Source organism: Oncorhynchus keta, chromosome 13 (genome assembly GCF_023373465.1).
Source record: "Oncorhynchus keta strain PuntledgeMale-10-30-2019 chromosome 13, Oket_V2, whole genome shotgun sequence".
NCBI classification, from domain to species: domain Eukaryota; kingdom Metazoa; phylum Chordata; class Actinopteri; order Salmoniformes; family Salmonidae; genus Oncorhynchus; species Oncorhynchus keta.
Genome location: NC_068433.1, coordinates 32,838,625 through 32,854,131, shown reverse-complemented (window position 1 = coordinate 32,854,131; position 15,507 = coordinate 32,838,625). Strand labels below are relative to the sequence as shown.

The window sequence follows — 15,507 nt, the reverse complement described above, 5'->3', positions numbered from 1 at the left end:
GTTGAGAACAAGTTCTCATTTGCAACTGCGACCTGGCCAAGATAAAGCATAGCAGTGTGAACAGACAACACAGAGTTACACATGGAGTAAACAATTAGCAAGTCAATAACACAGTAGAAAAAATGGGCAGTCTATATACAATGTGTGCAAAAGGCATGAGGAGGTAGGCGAATAATACAATTTTGCAGATTAACACTGGAGTGATAAATGATCAGATGGTCATGTACAGGTAGAGATATTGGTGTGCAAAAGAGCAGAAAAGTAAATAAATAAAAACAGTATAAAAACAGTATGGGAATGAGGTAGGTGAAAATGGGTGAGCTATTTACCTATAGACTATGTACAGCTGCAGCGATCGGTTAGCTGCTCGGATAGCTGATGTTTGAAGTTGGTGAGGGAGATAAAAGTCTCCAACTTCAGCGATTTTTGCAATTCGTTCCAGTCACAGGCAGCAGAGTACTGGAACGAAAGGCAGTCAAATGAGGTGTTGGCTTTAGGGATGATCAGTGAGATACACCTGCTGGAGCGCGTGCTACGGATGGGTGTTGCCATCGTGACCAGTGAACTGAGATAAGGCGGAGCTTTACCTAGCATGGACTTGTAGATGACCTGGAGCCAGTGGGTCTGGCGACGAATATGTAGTGAGGGCCAGCCGACTAGAGCATACAAGTCGCAGTGGTGGGTGGTGTAAGGTGCTTTAGTGACAAAACGGATGGCACTGTGATAGACTGCATCCAGTTTGCTGAGTAGAGTGCTGGAAGCCATTTTGTAGATGACATCGCCGAAGTCGAGGATCGGTAGGATAGTCAGTTTTACTAGGGTAAGCTTGGCAGCGTGAGTGAAGGAGGCTTTGTTGCGGAATAGAAAGCCGACTCTTGATTTGATTTTTGATTGGAGATGTTTGATGTGAGTCTGGAAGGAGAGTTTGCAGTCTAGCCAGACACCTAGGTACTTATAGATGTCCACATATTCAAGGTCGGAACCATCCAGGGTGGTGATGCTAGTCGGGCATGCGGGTGCAGGCAGCGATCGGTTGAAAAGCATGCATTTGGTTTTACTCGCGTTTAAGAGCAGTTGGAGGCCACGGAAGGAGTGCTGTATGGCATTGAAGCTCGTTTGGAGGTTTGATAGCACAGTGTCCAATGACGGGCCGAAAGTATATAGAATGGTGTCGTCTGCGTAGAAGTGGATCAGGGAATCGCCCGCAGCAAGAGCAACATCATTGATATATACAGAGAAAAGAGTCGGCCCGAGAATTGAACCCTGTGGCACCCCCATAGAGACTGCCAGAGGACCGGACAGCATGCCCTCCGATTTGACACACTGAACTCTGTCTGCAAAGTAATTGGTGAACCAGGCAAGGCAGTCATCCGAAAAACCGAGGCTGTTGAGTCTGCCGATAAGAATATGGTGATTGACAGAGTCGAAAGCCTTGGCGAGGTCGATGAAGACGGCTGCACAGTACTGTCTTTTATCGATGGCGGTTATGATATCGTTTAGTACCTTGAATGTGGCTGAGGTGCACCCGTGACTGGCTCGGAAACCAGATTGCACAGCGGAGAAGGTACGGTGGGATTCGAGATGGTCAGTGACCTGTTTGTTGACTTGGCTTTCGAAGACCTTAGATAGGCAGGGCAGGATGGATATAGGTCTATAGCAATTTGGGTCCAGGGTGTCTCCCCTTTGAAGAGGGGGATGACTGCGGCAGCTTTCCAATCCTTGGGGATCTCAGACGATATGAAAGAGAGGTTGAACAGGCTGGTAATAGGGGTTGCGACAATGGCGGCAGATAGTTTCAGAAATAGCGGGTCCAGATTGTCAAGCCCAGCTGATTTGTACGGGTCCAGGTTTTGCAGCTCTTTCAGAACATCTGCTATCTGGATTTGGGTAAAGGAGAACCTGGAGAGGCTTGGGTGAGGAACTACAGGGGGGGCGGAGCTGTTGGCCGAGGTTGGAGTAGCCAGGCGGAAGGCATGGCCAGCCGTTGAGAAGTGCTTATTGAAGTTTTCGATAATCATGGATTTATCGGTGGAGACCGTGTTTCCTAGCCTCAGTACAATAATTGAATGCTATGATGGACACAGCTTTGTAGAACCAAAACATACACAACCTCTACTCAACAACCCCGAACTCGAGAACAAATCGTTTGGGGGGGGCTGAAGTTCACGAACGACACTTTGCTCATCACTCTCACGGCAGTCAAGAAATGCATTCTGCCAAGAGTCATTCACAATCTTGTCCGGTTGCGGCCACAACTAGACCTCCTTTCAAATGTATCAAAAAATAATCTTATTTGTATGCCTAGCGATCAACAAATGTACAATGTTTTACAAGTCTCAGTCACAAATGACAGCTCAAATGAGCCCAGGAAGGAGAGGCTTGTAGAATTATGACTCTTTTGAGTTTTCAGTTCATCGTTCACCAGTAGGGGGGTCCTGCGGGACTCAAATGAGCAAAAATATCTGAGTCAGTAAAAAGAGCCAAACTTCCCATCACTAGATTAAAGGGGTTAAATATGAGTCTACATTGTTTCCTTATACCTTTCGGTTATAGGACAGATACTTGAAACATACTCCCCTTTGATCAGATCATTGACTATGTGTTTTTCCATGGAGGATTTATATTGTTCAATGTGTTTCTGCGGGCCATAACAGTAGAGGCCAAATCTAATGGTTCATCAAATCATTTGAACATATCTTTGGGGGATACCTACAAGGATCCTAAAAAAAAAAATCAAAATCAAATAGCTAAATGATGCATGGTATTAGCGTCTGAAAACAATTCCATACAGTGTCTTTTGGAGAGGATTCAGACATTACATTACATTTACATTTAAGTCATTTAGCAGACGCTCTTATCCAGAGCGACTTACAAATTGGTGCATTCACCTTATGACATCCAGTAGAATAGTCACTTTACAATAGTGCATCTAAATCTTAAAGGGGGGGGGGGGGTGAGAAGGATTACTTATCCTATCCTAGGTATTCCTTAAAGAGGTGGGGTTTCAGGAGTCTCCGGAAGGTGGTGATTGACTCCGCTGTCCTGGCGTCGTGAGGGAGTTTGTTCCACCATTGGGGGGCCAGAGCAGCGAACAGTTTTGACTGGGCTGAGCGGGAACTGTACTTCCTCAGTGGTAGGGAGGCGAGCAGGCCAGAGGTGGATGAACGCAGTGCCCTTGTTTGGGTGTAGGGCCTGATCAGAGCCTGGAGGTACTGAGGTGCCGTTCCCCTCACAGCTCCGTAGGCAAGCACCATGGTCTTGTAGCGGATGCGAGCTTCAACTGGAAGCCAGTGGAGAGAGCGGAGGAGCGGGGTGACGTGAGAGAACTTGGGAAGGTTGAACACCAGACGGGCTGCGGCGTTCTGGATGAGTTGTAGGGTTTAATGGCACAGGCAGGGAGCCCAGCCAACAGCGAGTTGCAGTAGTCCAGACGGGAGATGACAAGTGCCTGGATTAGGACCTGCGCCGCTTCCTGTGTGAGGCAGGGTCGTACTCTGCGGATGTTGTAGAGCATGAACCTACAGGAACGGGCCACCGCCTTGATGTTAGTTGAGAACGACAGGGTGTTGTCCAGGATCACGCCAAGGTTCTTAGCGCTCTGGGAGGAGGACACAATGGAGTTGTCAACCGTGATGGCGAGATCATGGAACGGGCAGTCCTTCCCCGGGAGGAAGAGCAGCTCCGTCTTGCCGAGGTTCAGCTTGAGGTGGTGATCCGTCATCCACACTGATATGTCTGCCAGACATGCAGAGATGCGATTCGCCACCTGGTCATCAGAAGGGGGAAAGGAGAAGATTAATTGTGTGTCGTCTGCATAGCAATGATAGGAGAGACCATGTGAGGTTATGACAGAGCCAAGTGACTTGGTGTATAGCGAGAATAGGAGAGGGCCTAGAACAGAGCCCTGGGGGACACCAGTGGTGAGAGTGCGTGGTGAGGAGACAGATTCTCGCCACGTCACCTGGTAGGAGCGACCTGTCAGGTAGGACGCAATCCAAGCGTGGGCCGCGCCGGAGATGCCCAACTCGGAGAGGGTGGAGAGGAGGATCTGATGGTTCACAGTATCGAAGGCAGCCGATAGGTCTAGAAGGATGAGAGCAGAGGAGAGAGAGTTAGCTTTAGCGGTGCGGAGCGCCTCCGTGATACAGAGAAGAGCAGTCTCAGTTGAATGACTAGTCTTGAAACCTGACTGATTTGGATCAAGAAGGTCATTCAGAGAGAGATAGCGGGAGAGCTGGCCAAGGACGGCACGTTCAAGAGTTTTGGAGAGAAAAGAAAGAAGGGATACTGGTCTGTAGTTGTTGACATCGGAGGGATTGAGTGTAGGTTTTTTCAGAAGGGGTGCAACTCTCGCTCTCTTGAGGACGGAAGGGACGTAGCCAGCGGTCAGGGATGAGTTGATGAGGGAGGTGAGGTAAGGGAGAAGGTCTCCGGAAATGGTCTGGAGAAGAGAGGAGGGGATAGGGTCAAGCGGGCAGGTTGTTGGGCGGCCGGCCGTCACAAGACGCGAGATTTCATCTGGAGAGAGAGGGGAGAAAGAGGTCAGAGCACAGGGTAGGGCAGTGTGAGCAGAACCAGCGGTGCCGTTTGACTTAGCAAACGAGGATCGGATGTCGTCGACCTTCTTTTCAAAATGGTTGACAAAGTCATCTGCAGAGGGGGAGGGGGGGGGGATTCAGGAGTGAGGAGAAGGTGGCAAAGAGCTTCCTAGGGTTAGAGGCAGATGCTTGGAATTTAGAGTGGTAGAAAATGGCTTTAGCAGCAGAGACAGAGGAGGAAAATGTAGAGAGGAGGGAGTGAAAGGATGCCAGGTCCGCAGGGAGGCGAGTTTTCCTCCATTTCCGCTCAGCTGCCCGGAGACCTGTTCTGTGAGCTCGCAATGAGTCGTCGAGCCATGGGGCGGGAGGGGAGGACCGCGCCGGCCTGGAGGATAGGGGACATAGAGAGTCAAAGGATGCAGAAAGGGAGGAGAGGAGGGTTGAGGAGGCAGAATCAGGAGATAGGTTGGAGAAGGTATGAGCAGAGGGAAGAGATGATAGGATGGAAGAGGAGAGAGTAGCGGGGGAGAGAGAGCGAAGGTTGGGACGGCGCGATACCATCCGAGTAGGGGCAGTGTGGGAGGTGTTAGATGAGAGCGAGAGGGAAAAGGATACAAGGTAGTGGTCGGAGACTTGGAGGGGAGTTGCAATGAGGTTAGTGGAAGAACAGCATCTAGTAAAGATGAGGTCGAGCGTATTGCCTGCCTTGTGAGTAGGGGGGAAGGTGAGAGGGTGAGGTCAAAAGAGGAGAGGAGTGGAAAGAAGGAGGCAGAGAGGAATGAGTCAAAGGTAGACGTGGGGAGGTTAAAGTCGCCCAGCACTGTGAGAGGTGAGCCGTCCTCAGGAAAGGAGCTTATCAAGGTATCAAGCTCATTGATGACCTCTCCGAGGAACCTGGAGGGCGATAAATGATAAGGATGTTAAGCTTGAAAGGGCTGGTAACTGTGACAGCATGGAATTCAAATGAGGCGATAGACAGATGGGTGAGGGGAGAAAGAGAGAATGACCACTTGGGAGAGATGAGGATCCCGGTGCCACCACCCCGCTGACCAGAAGCTCTCGGGTGTGCGAGAACACGTGGGCGGACGAAGAGAGAGCAGTAGGAGTAGCAGTGTTATCTGTGGTGATCCATGTTTCCGTCAGTGCCAAGAAGTCGAGGGACTGGAGGGAGGCATAGGCTGAGATGAACTCTGCCTTGTTGGCCGCAGATCGGCAGTTCCAGAGGCTACCGGAGACCTGGAACTCCACGTGGGTCGTGCGCTGGGACCACCAGATTAGGTGGCCGCGGCCACGCGCGTGTGTGGAGCGTTTGTATGGTCTGTGCAGAGAGGAGAGAACAGGGATAGACAGACACATAGTTGACAGGCTACAGAAGAGGCTACGCTAATGCAAAGGAGATTGAATGACACGTGGACTACACGTCTCGAATGTTCAGAAAGTTGCTTACGTAGCAAGAATCTTATTGACTAAAATGATTAAAATGATACAGTACTGCTGAAGTAGGCTAGCTGGCAGTAGCTGCATTGTTGACACTACACTAATCAATCGTTGAGTGTAATAGTTTCTGCAGTGCTGCTATTCGGGGCTAGCTGGCTAGCTAGCAGTGTTGTTTACGTTACGTTGCGTTAAAAGAACGACAATAGCTGGCTAGCTAACCTAGAAAATCGCTCTAGACTACACAATTATCTTTGATACAAAGACGGCTATGTAGCTAGCTATGTAGCTAGTTACGATCAAACAAATCAAACCGTTGTACTGTAATGAAATGAAATGAAAATGTGATACTACCTGTGAGTGCGACCGGGTTGTTGAGTTCGATTCAGTAGACGTTGGCTAGCTGTTAGCTGTTAGCTGTTGGCTAGCTAGCAGAGTCTCCTACGTTAAGGACGACAGACCCCTTGACTTTTTCCACATTTTGTTAAGTTACAGCCTTATTCTTAAAATTGAAAAAATAAAACATTTCCTCATCGGTCTACACACAATATCCCATAATAACAAAGCGAAAACAGGTTTTTAGAACTTTTTAAAATGTATTACAAATAAAAAACAAAATACTGTATTTACATAAGTATTCAGACCCTTTGCTAAGAGATTTGAAATTGAGCTCAGCTGTATCCTGTTTCCATCGTTTCTACAACTTGATTGGAGTCCGTCTGTGGTCAATTCAATTGATAGGATGTGATTTGGAAGGCACACACCTGTCTCTATAAGGTCCCACATTTGACAGTGCATGTCAGAGCAAAAACCAAGCCATGAGCCATCAAAGGAATTGTTCGTAGAGCTCCGAAACAGGATTGTGCCGAGGCACAAATCTTGGGAAGGCTACCAAAAAATGTCTGCAGTATTGAAGGTCCCCAAGAACACAGCGGCCTCCATCATTCTTAAATGGAAGAAGTTTCGAACCACCAAGACTCTTTCTAGAGCTGGCCTCTCGGCCAAACTGAGCAATCAGGGGAGAAGGGCCTTGGTCAGGGAGGTGACCAAGAACCCAATGGTCTCTCTGACAGAGCTCCAGAGATCCTCTGTGGAGATGGGAGAATATTCCAGAAGGACAACCATCTCTGCAGCACTCCACCAATCAAGCCTTTATGGTAGAGTGGCCAGACAGAAGCCACTTCTCAGTAAAAGGCACATGACAGCCCGCTTGGAGTTTTCCAAAAGGCACCTAAAGACTCTCAGACCATGAGAAACAAGATTATCTGGTCTGATGAAACCAAGATTAAACTCTTTGGTCTGAATGCCAAGTGTCACATCTGGAAGAAACTTGGCACCATCCCTACGGTGAAGCATGGTGGTAGCATCATCATGCTGAGGGGATATTTTTCAGCGGCAGGGAGACTCATCATGATCAAGGGAAAGATGAACGGTACAGAGAGATCCTTGATGAAAACCTGCTCAGGACCTCCGACTGGGGCGAAGGTTCACCTTCCAACGGGACAACAACTTTAATCACACAGCCAAGACATTTACATTTACATTTACACTTAAGTCATTTAGCAGACGCTCTTATCCAGAGCGACTTACAAATTGGTGCATTCACCTTATGACATCCAGTGGAACAGCCACTTTACAATAGTGCATCTAAATCCTTTAAGGGGGGTGAGAAGGATTACTTTATCCTATCCTAGGTATTCCTTAAAGAGGTGGGGTTTCAGGTGTCTCCGGAAGGTGGTGACTCCGCTGTCCTGGCGTCGTGAGGGAGTTTGTTCCACCATTGTCCACCTGACAGCAAGGCCCCCCTGACAGCAAGGCCCCCCTGACAGCATAGGCCCCCTTGACAGCAAGGCCCCCCTGACACCAAGAGAACGCAGAAGTAGCTTCAGGACAAGTTTGAATGTCTTTGAGTGTCCCAGACAGAGCCTGGAATAGAACCCGATCTAACATCTCTGGGGAGATAGCTGTGCAGCGACAATCCCCATCCAACCTGACAGAGCTTGAGATGATCTGCATAGAAGAATGGGAGAAACTCCCCAAATACAGGTGTGCCAAGCTTGTAGTGTCATACCCAAGAAGACTCAAAGCTGTAATCACTGCCAAAGGTACTTCAACAAAGTACTGAATATCGGGTCTGAATAGTTGTGTAAATATTTCAGTTTTTTATTTTTAATACATTTTCAAAATAAAATAAACAGTTTTTGTTTGTGTAGATTGGCGAGGGAAAAAAATATTTAATCCATTTTAGATTAAGGCTGTAAAGTAACAAAATGTGGAAAAAGTCAAGGGTCTGAATACTTTCTGAATGCACTGTATGTTAGCTTAGCAGATATTGTCGTCTCAGGGCTTAGACCTACTTAACAAATGTGGGCTGATGATGTATTGATGTTTTTCTCACATGTTATTGTCTTAGTAATTTAAAAACAAAGTATACTGAGTTTTGTTGTTATTGTATGTCACAATTATTGTCTAGGTCCTCGGAGGTCAGGACATCATCCCACTTGATTCTCTTTAAGTCAATTTCAAAATGGACCAAGTCTCAGAGGTTTGCCGCCTTGAGGGTTTTACATCAATCACTGTGTTGTAAGCTTTCTCGCAATCAGAGTTAAATTATGATCTAAATTATGATTATTTGAGTTAAATTATGATCATTATACAGGGAATATGATGCTATTTGTGACACAGCCTTGGAAAGGCCCCCCTGACAGCAAGGCCCCCTGACAGCAAGACCCCCTTGACAGCAAGACCCCCTGACAGCAAGGTCCCCCTGACAGCAAGGCCCCCCTGACAGCAAGGCCCCCTGACAGCAAGGCCCCCTGACAGCAAGGCCCCCTTGACAGCAAGGCCCCCTTGACAGCAAGGCCCCCTGACAGCAAGGCCCCCCTGACAGCAAGGCCCCCCTGACAGCAAGGCCCCCTTGACAGCAAGGCCCCCCTGACAGCAAGGCCCCCTGACAGCAAGGCCCCCCTGACAGCAAGGCCCCTTGACAGCAAGGCCCCCTTGACAGCAAGGCCCCCTGACAGCAAGGCCCCCCTGACAGCAAGGCCCCCCTGACAGCAAGGCCCCCTGACAGCAAGGCCCCCCTGACAGCAAGGCCCCCTGACAGCAAGGCCCCCCTGACAGCAAGGCCCCCCTGACAGCAAGGCCCCCTTGACATCAACTGGAGACATAAAGAACATAATGGAGCAGAACCAGATACCCAGACAGACAATTCATTCTAATCTAATTGAATGAAAGAAAACAACATCGAGTAGGCGAAATGCCATGTCTACATCCTAAATGGCACCCTATTTCCTATGGGCTCTGGTCAGAAGTAGGGCACTACGTAGGGAACAGGCTGCCATTTGAGACGCAGCCCCCCCGTGTGTGTAATTTAGCTTTCTAAACAAGAGCCGTAGCTTCTGCTTGTTGCATCAGAATAGCCTGTGGTGTTCCTGTTACCAAGCCTTGTTAATGAAGAGTAAATAAAGACGGGATGCTGTAGAAAAGAGGGATGGAGGGATCGGGTTATAGGGAGGAAGAGTAGGCTGCAATGACCCTCTGGCTCTTTCTCAAAGAAAGCTTCAAAATCTGTCCTCTCCTCATTTCTTCCTCTTCATCTGCACTGATTAGAAAAGACTTGACAGGTAAAAACAATTCCCCTTCTCTTCCTCCACCCCTTCTCCTCCTCCACCCCTTCTCCTCCTCCACCTCTTCTCTCCTCTTCTTGTCTTTCTGTTCCCTAGAAGTGGTCCCCCAGTGGGAGTGAATGATGCCCAGAGGAGCCTGAGAAAGATATGTGTCCATTGCCAAAGCAAGTGAAATAGATAATACACAAAAGTGAAATACAAAAGTGTGAGCACACTCCACACATGCACACATTCACACACACCAGACAGGGGGGGTGGGTGTGCTCACGTTTGTGTGAGGGCCGATCTCAATCCTCTAATTCTATGGGCCGAGCGGCCTATCTGGACAAATGTATATGCAGTGGTCCTGCCACCATGTCGGTTAGATCACAATCATATCTCTGGTAGATAGATAGCAGAGGCATTTGTGGAGGAATTACCATCCTGTAATCCAATGTCTCAGGTCTAGAAATAAATATATACAGTCTAGACACACACACACACACACACACACACACACACACACACACACACACACACACACACACACACACACACACACACACACACACACACACACACACACACACACACACACACACACACACACACACACACACACACACACACACACACAGGAAGCAGGATTAAGGAGTAAGAATCGTTTTAAGGATGTTTAAATCCCTGTAGGCTGTGTTCTGCTGGAGGCGTGGTGTGCTCGTAATCCCCACTGTAGATCGAACTGTAATCTATTATTCCCCTGCTTTGGGCTGGACACACACACAGGCACACACACACACACGCACACGCACACACACACTGTAGATTGTAGTGTAATCTCTGTTATTCCCGTGGGTCTGCAGGGACCATGATCAAATGGAATTGTTTAATCTCGGTTAATTACCCATAATCCACCCTGCCAGATGTCTGCTATATGCCTCGGAATGTGTCGGGGTCTAGGGTCGGTACGAAGAGGGGAGCATGCGTTCAACGGCTCATTGACCTGGGGAGAGTTCTTGTGTTCTTCTCCTCCGCCCCTCTCTCTTCAGCCCTCTCTCCTTTTAAGTTGATCAGTCAGTCAGTCAATTGGTCGGACATAGACGCTGAGACAAGGAACACTGAAAGGGTCCATACAAGCAGTGTGTAAGTATCTGATCACTTTGAGTTGCAGGTGAATACACTTCAATGGAGTTTAGTTTGTTGTGTAAATGGAGTAAAAGGCGGAAAAGGGCTGATTTCATTCGGTGGCTTCATGTGTTGACTTTTATTTGATTAAATAGATTGTGTTGGCATTTGCAGGTGCGTTTTGTTCCACTGGTGTTTAAACTCCACTTTGGCAGAAACACAGAGGGAGAAAGTGAGAGAGAGAGAGAGTGAGAGGGAAAGAGGTGGAGAGAGAGTGAGAGAGAGAGAGAGAGAAAGAGAGAGAGAGAGAGAGAGAGAGAGAGAGAGAGAGAGAGAGAGAGAGAGAGAGAGAGAGAGAGGGAGAGAGAGAGAGAGAGAGAGAGAGGGAAAGAGGTGGAGAGAGAGTGAGAGAGAGAGAGAGGGAAAGAGGTGGAGAGAGAGTGAGAGAGAGAGAGAGGGAAAGAGATGGAGAGTGAGAGAGAGATGGAGAGAGAGAGAGAGAGAGAGAGAGAGGGAACGAGGTGGAGAGAGAGAGAGAGCGAGAGGGAAAGAAGAGGTGGACAGAGATTTGATCCAGATATGAGACATCAAGAAATGTACAGTACCTTCTAAAGTGATAGAGGAGAGAGAGACATGGAAAAGAGAACAGAGATATCAGTAGACCCTTTCTTCATGTACCAACCTTGTTGAGAAGAGGGAGTCAAGGGTGTGGGGTAAAGTCTTCTTCTCTTCCTTTCTCCATCTCTCGATTTCTCCTCCCCTTTTGGACTCCTCTCTTTCCCTTGGTGTGACAGCTGGCAACACAACTTCATACAAGTCATGGTTTTAATTTCAGTTGAAGAGAGACAGCGGGAAGGACAGCGCGAGAAAGAGGGAAAGGCAGAGAGAGGTCAGCGAGAGAGAGAGAGAGAGAGAGAGAGAGAGAGAGAGAGAGAGAGAGAGAGAGAGAGAGAGAGAGAGAGAGAGAGAGAGAGAGAGAGAGAGAGAGAGAGAGAGAGAGAGAGAGAGAGAGAGAGAGAGAGAGAACACCCCTGTTGTCCATAGTGACAGATGTTAGTGTAACAAAATGATATGAAGGGGCCAGAAATGGGTGGGACAGAGTTTGTCAAATACACTGCATTGAAACGGCATTGCTTTCATGCGGCGTATGCCTTTACAGTCTTTAGTCTCTTTTAAAATGGTTCGTTTCCAGAATTCTACCGTGCAATACGTCGTTATGCCAATACTTAATTGGGATACATCACGTACGGCAACTGGAGACCTATTGTATTAAATCCTGAGAGATACCGTGTCCATCAGTCAAACAGACAATATGGTGGCAATATACTGGTTTGAATTGCTAACCCTGTTATGTATGAACGTTTGCGTATCTATGAGATGTTGGCCTTACCCAGGCCTTCTTTACGGCTCCACAGTGTTTCACCTGTAGGTGCTACAAAGCAAACATCGGTGTCACGTGACGCTTTATCACTTGCGCCCTATTATGGCTAGTATTTTGAGAGAGAGAGAGAGAGAGAGAGAGAGAGAGAGAGAGAGAGAGAGAGAGAGAGAGAGAGAGAGAGAGAGAGAGAGAGAGAGAGTCGGGGGATTACTCAAAGTCTTGTTTGAGAGAGAGCGAGGACCATCGTGGCCCCCAGTGTTTTCTTTCTTTTACTGCTCCTGTCTGTCTCAAACTGACCATGTGTGAGGCGGTGTGTGTGTCATGTTGCTGTATGTGTATTTTGTGTTAAGTAGGTGTGTGTGTTGTGGGCTGTGTGACCTTGTGTTCTGGACCTTGTAAAACACAACACTCTCTTAAACTTCCTTACTTCCCTCTCACTCACTCACTCACTCACTCACTCACTCACTCACTCACTCACTCACTCACTCACTCACTCACTCACTCACTCACTCACTCACTCACACGCACTGTTCTCCTGTTGTTGATGGGAAGGTGGGAAAATGTTCAGTGGGAAATCTAGCCTAACAAATGTGTGTGGGAATGTGACGTTTTTTCCCACCAAACGTGTGTATGGATGTTAACCGTGTGTATGTGTCCTTTATCTGACTGTGAGGTCACGTGGTGTTTACCAGACAGATGCCTGTGATGAATTGATAATGGAGAGCGGGAGGGATACTGTAGATGGAGGGAGAGATGGATTGGAATGTTAAAGCCTGCGTCCACAGTAGGGTGAGACCTGCCCTGCGTTCACACCGCAGTGGCGTGTTGTCACCATACCAGAACTTTGACTTCGATACCAGGTTTAGTATCAGGATACTCGATATCATCATGATACTCGATACCAAAATGATACCAAGGGGAAGAAAATAAGGTGTATAAGCAGAAGTCACAGAGTGGCACTTGATTCAGACAGATCATTACATTTGTAATTTTAGTTTTCTTTATATATGCATCCATGAATCAATTATTACAATCAATTTGACCGTTTTTTGGTTTTTAGCAATCTAACTACATAATAATACATAATGATAATAATTGATTTGAATGGTAAATCTCTATTGATAAACTGGGTCAATCAAGATGTAGCTTAGGCCTATTCACAATACAGATGAATGCATATTCAATAGGAGTGTGTGCGTGCGTTGAGTTATTGAGCTTGTTTTGGCTGAGTTCACGGGGCTACAGATGACAAAACAACCCGTTCCCCTTCCACTGTTTTTAATTGTACAGATCGATAACATTTGCAAAGAAGAAGTAATCTCTTCTTTTATAAAAGTGTATGCTGTCTCTTTAAGAGCCATGACATCATTCACACACACACACACACACACACACACACACACACACACACACACACACACACACACACACACACACACACACACACACACACACACACACACACACACACACACACACACACACACACAGTTCCAGGTTCCGGCAAAGAGAGACGTGAGGCAGGGGAGATGAAGTGATTTCAAATCAACAATATGTTTGCGTTATGGCTTGCAAATGATCACGAACAAGGTACTAGGGTAGTGAATTTATGTAATCTAGCAAGGAAAGTTAGTTTACAAAGCTGGAAGCTACTGGTATCTTCTTGCTTTGTAAAGTGTCCTATCCTGTAATGGACATTGTTTTGCGAACGGTAATTAACACTTTCAACATTACTACATGTCGTGCTGCATTATTCAAGTGTGTTAACTTATGTGCAGCATAAGTGGTGATGCAGCCCAGACTCCCAGTGAGTGCAGTGGTTCCTCGGGACAGGCTAGAGCTAGCAATGAGTAAGTGGAGCAGGCACAGTGCTCTCATGCTATAAAGGGACATCGGTTGCGCTGATAGACAGACTTGATCCTCTCTCAATCAGTAGATGACGTGAGATACATTTGACAGTACTGAAAGTACTGAAAGTAACAAAAATTCCAGTACCAAACTGTTTTTCCAGTTCTAGCATAGAAAAAGTAGAGAGGTTTTGGTATACCGTGCAACACTACCACTGTGTGTGTGTGTGGGTGGTTGTCCATCGCGAGGGGAGAGGGGAGATGTAGAGAGAGAGAAACAAAAATAAGGAAAAAGAGAGGGATAGAGACAGGATATGAGAAGACAGGACAGAAGAGGACTATCCTGGCCCCCAGTGTTTTCATTCTCTACTGCTCCTGTCTGTTGACGCAAACTGACCATGTGTGAGACGGTGTGTGTGTGTTGTATGTAGGTGTGCGTTCTGGGCTGTCTGACCTTGTATTAGCCCTGCTGTGGAGGGCTGTTCCGTACCTTGTAAAACACAACACTCTCCACAGAATTAAACTTCCTTCCTACACACTCCAACACACACACACACACACACACACACACACACACACACACACACACACACACACACACACACACACACACACACACACACACACACACACACACACACACACACACACACACACACACACACACACACACACACACAGTTCTCCTGTTGTTGAAGGAAAGGTGGGAGAAAGCTGTGGAATGTTCTGTGGAAAATATAGCGTAACAAATGTGTGTGGGAATGTGGAGTCCCAATGTGTAAATGGATGTTAACCGTACGTAATGTGTCCTTTATCTGACTGTGAGGTCACGTGGTGTTTACCAGACTTGATACTAGGGAGGGAGGGAGGGAGGGAGAGATGGATTGGAATGTTAAAGCCAGCGTCCGCAGTAGCGTTAGGGTGAGGCCCGCATTCACACCGCATTGTGTGTGTCGTTGTAAATAGCGCCTTTGTGTGTGTGTGTGTGTGTGTGTGTGTGTGTGTGTTGGATTAGACTGACACTAACATGTCCTTGGTCTCCATCCTGCTTCTAAAGAGACTACTATTATTTCCCTTCTGTCATGACAAAGCCAACTCTATTTATGTGTGTGTGGGTCTGCTTTTGCTTTTCCCCCTTACGTCACCCTTACGTCACCCTTACGACACCTCGTGAAGCTTCTCCCACCTCTCCTCTGCGGTTGAACACCATTCCCACTCCCTCCATCCATCTGCTGCTAATACCTAACATGTGTTCCAGACGTATCTTTCTTTCTTGTCCTCCTTCTTTATCGCCTGCCTCTCCTTTCCTCCCTTTCCTTGCTGCCTCTCCTCTCCTCCCCCCTTTCGTTCCGTCTCATTCCGTCTTCCCTCTCCTTTACTCGCTTGCCCGTGCTATTTCGCTCTGTCGATCTCTCCATCTGTGCCGCTTGCTTCATTTTCAATCTCATCTCTCTCTCACGTCTCTCTCTCTCTCTCTCCTTCTCCCGCGCTCTCTCTCCAGCTGCAGTCTGGAGCTGCAGTCTCCAGCTACCCAGCCCCCCTCTTCCCGCTGGAACACTCAGTACTGATAAACC

The 15,507-nt window shown here is 47.6% G+C and overlaps 1 protein-coding gene across 2 annotated transcripts in view; it reads left to right on the top strand.

Annotated features, from left to right (window-relative positions):
* The window catches only part of nhsl2 (NHS-like 2), a 148,026-nt gene that overhangs the window by 50,544 nt on the left and 81,975 nt on the right, over positions 1-15,507 (top strand). The gene's annotated exons all lie outside the window — the stretch shown is intronic.